This window comes from Halyomorpha halys, unplaced genomic scaffold, assembly GCF_000696795.3.
Source record: "Halyomorpha halys isolate HHAL.00 unplaced genomic scaffold, Hhal_1.1 Scaffold356.1, whole genome shotgun sequence".
Classification (NCBI taxonomy): domain Eukaryota; kingdom Metazoa; phylum Arthropoda; class Insecta; order Hemiptera; family Pentatomidae; genus Halyomorpha; species Halyomorpha halys.
The window spans coordinates 317,452-320,210 of record NW_027111799.1 but is presented as its reverse complement, the minus strand read 5'-3'; positions in this window follow the sequence as shown (position 1 = coordinate 320,210).

Here is a 2,759-nt window from a genome sequence, read left to right as displayed (position 1 = left end):
TATAGTACACTTTCTAAGCAATGTTAAGAATATTGTTCATTGCACAATAGTTTATACACTATTACTTATTTACAAAAAAATAACAAATGCGCCATTCATTAAAACTGGACATATAAGGTCTAACACACGAAAATCTTCCATGCGTATGAAGCTTCATCGTAGGATGTGTAGAGGTGTAATTCAATACCTATTGAATCGTTGCTTGATCTTGCTCCTATGGACACGACTCGCTTTAACTCCGCCTTCATTAATATTATCTTTTTTGAAAAGTTTTTCTCAACTTCTCTGACCTTCTCTATGTACTTCTCTTCCATAGTGAGTGATTCTTTCAGAACACCTGCTAAAAAAAAATTTTTCCTTCACTAATACAGGACATATAAAGTTTTCTGTATCGTCATAGTTATATTTCCTGGTGTAAGAAGCTTCATCATTGGGTAATAAATTTATTTCAATGCCTGTCGAATCATTGATTACTCAACATATACGTTTAAATGAAGTAAAAATAAATTAATATCATTACACCCTCTTCTTCCATCTGCTCTCTCTTCAGAGCTTTTGAAAGCGCTCCTCTGATATAAACACCACAAGCTTTAACTCTGCCATCGCCTTTGTTGTCTCGTTAAAGGAGTTCTCTGAACTTCTTTGACCTCAGTTGAATCACAGTTTGTGTCGTCGGACTCGTTGAGGACACAGTTGAGTCAGTTGAGGATAGCTAGTTCAGTGCTCGTCCGCATTGGCCGTTCAGCATTGCCAGTCCGCTGTGGCCGTTCAGTACTGTCCGACCCCTGCGCCTGTCAGCAGTGCCCGTCCGCTGAGCCCGCAACCATCCCTGCGCCGCTCAATTCACTCATAAACATGGTTGGCTCTGCGCCTAGGAGCCCTTCAGTACTAAATTACTCCGATGAGGATTTGATGACTGTTTATGATGACCCTCCTGCTGACCAGCGATTACTTAAAGATAATCGATCGGATAGCGATGGAGAAAATAGTGGCAATGGTTCATGGCAAAAAGTGCCGAAGAAGCAATCCTTTAGGAGCAGGGAACAACCTGTCACCCACACCAAGATATCAGGAAAATTTAGGGGTGTCAATCCTGATCAGGATTTGGATGCAAGACCCGTCACTGCTCCTCGAACTGCCACTTCAGCACTAAAGAGGCCGCCACCTATAATAATCACACCGGCCGTCTCACAGACGTCAGTTAAGGAGATGCTCCTTAGCATTAATATAAAGCAGTTCAGGACCAATTCCTCACTGGACCAGACACGGATATACCTACAGACAGCCACTGATCATAAAGCCACTATAGAACTACTAAACCTTCACAAAGAGGTGCAGTATCACACTTTTGCACCCCGGGAGACGAAGCGGTCCAGAAAATTTGTCCTCTATGGATTTGAAGTAGATCATTCCATTGAGGACATCATTGAAGAACTACGCCGCCAACTGCCAGGATTCAAAATGGCCCGCCGGCTCACCAGGATCCATGAAGATGGTCTTAGGTACAATACAGTCATTATTCAAGTCATAACTGACCACACGGTCAACCTCACCACCTTCCAATCGATTCCAGTCATCGATTATGTACGCTACAGGGTGAGCATCCTCAAAGATGATGGATGCCCTGCTCAGTGTAGAAAGTGCCTCCGGTATAGTCACACCATGGCTTACTGCGGCAGGCAGAGTGTATGCCCACAGTGTGGGGGCCCTCACTTACTCAATGAGTGCTCGGCGATGGGACCACCTCAATGCGCATTGTGTGATGGCAAGGTTGGCTACAAAGAGTGTCCCATTCGACAGGAGCTCCTCAAAAAAAGCCGGGCCAAGAGGGAACAGGCTCAACAAGTACCAGTAATCACACCAGCGCCACTCAGGATGCCCAGTAACTAGTAAGAAATGGGTTATCCTACTCAGAATTAATGGGAGGATCCCCGCCCGCGACATCACATCAGCAATGCTCCCACACCACAACCTGGCAGTCCACCGAGTCCCAACGATGGGGCAATCTTCTCCACCTATCGCCAGCTGGAATCGGCTCTACGCCGCACCAAAGGTAATAAAGCGTCAGGCAGTGATTGAATCCCTTACGTACTGATGAAGATGCTCCCAAGGAAAGGTACGGCGTTTCTCCTGAACATCTATAACTCCTACCTGCGTCTATTGTACTTCCCCACAGCCTGGAAGCAAGCAATAGTGGTGCCACTTCTTAAGTCGGGGAAGAAAGGGGACCTACCGGAGTATTATCGCCCAATCAGCCTCCTCCCACACATCAGCAAAATCTTTTAGAGGCTGGTCCACCACCATCTCATGGACCATTGCTTAGCTGAGGCCATCATACCACCAGGACAGACCGGCTTTCTGAGGGGTGTCTCCTGTGATCATCATCTCGCAAAGCTCCAGGCGTTCACCATCGAGCAGATGAGGAGAAATCGAGCAGCGGCCTTCATTTCCTTGGACTGCAGCCAGACATTTGAGAGTGTCTCACACCCGCTCCTGCTCCATAGAGAAATTCAGGTTTCCTGCCACCCTCTGCCGACTGCTAAGAAGCTACCTTACTGGTAGATCGTTCGTGGTACGAGTCGGCGAAGACCTCTCTCCTCCAGCCCCTACCACCTGCGGAGTACCTCAGGGCTCAGTTCTGGGACCGTTGCTCTTTGTAATCTTGACGGCGCCGATTGTGTCTTTAGAACATAAGGAAGCAGTGGTTGCAGCCTACGCTGATGACATAGGGGTCTACGCCTCCAGCGCCAGTCCTAAAC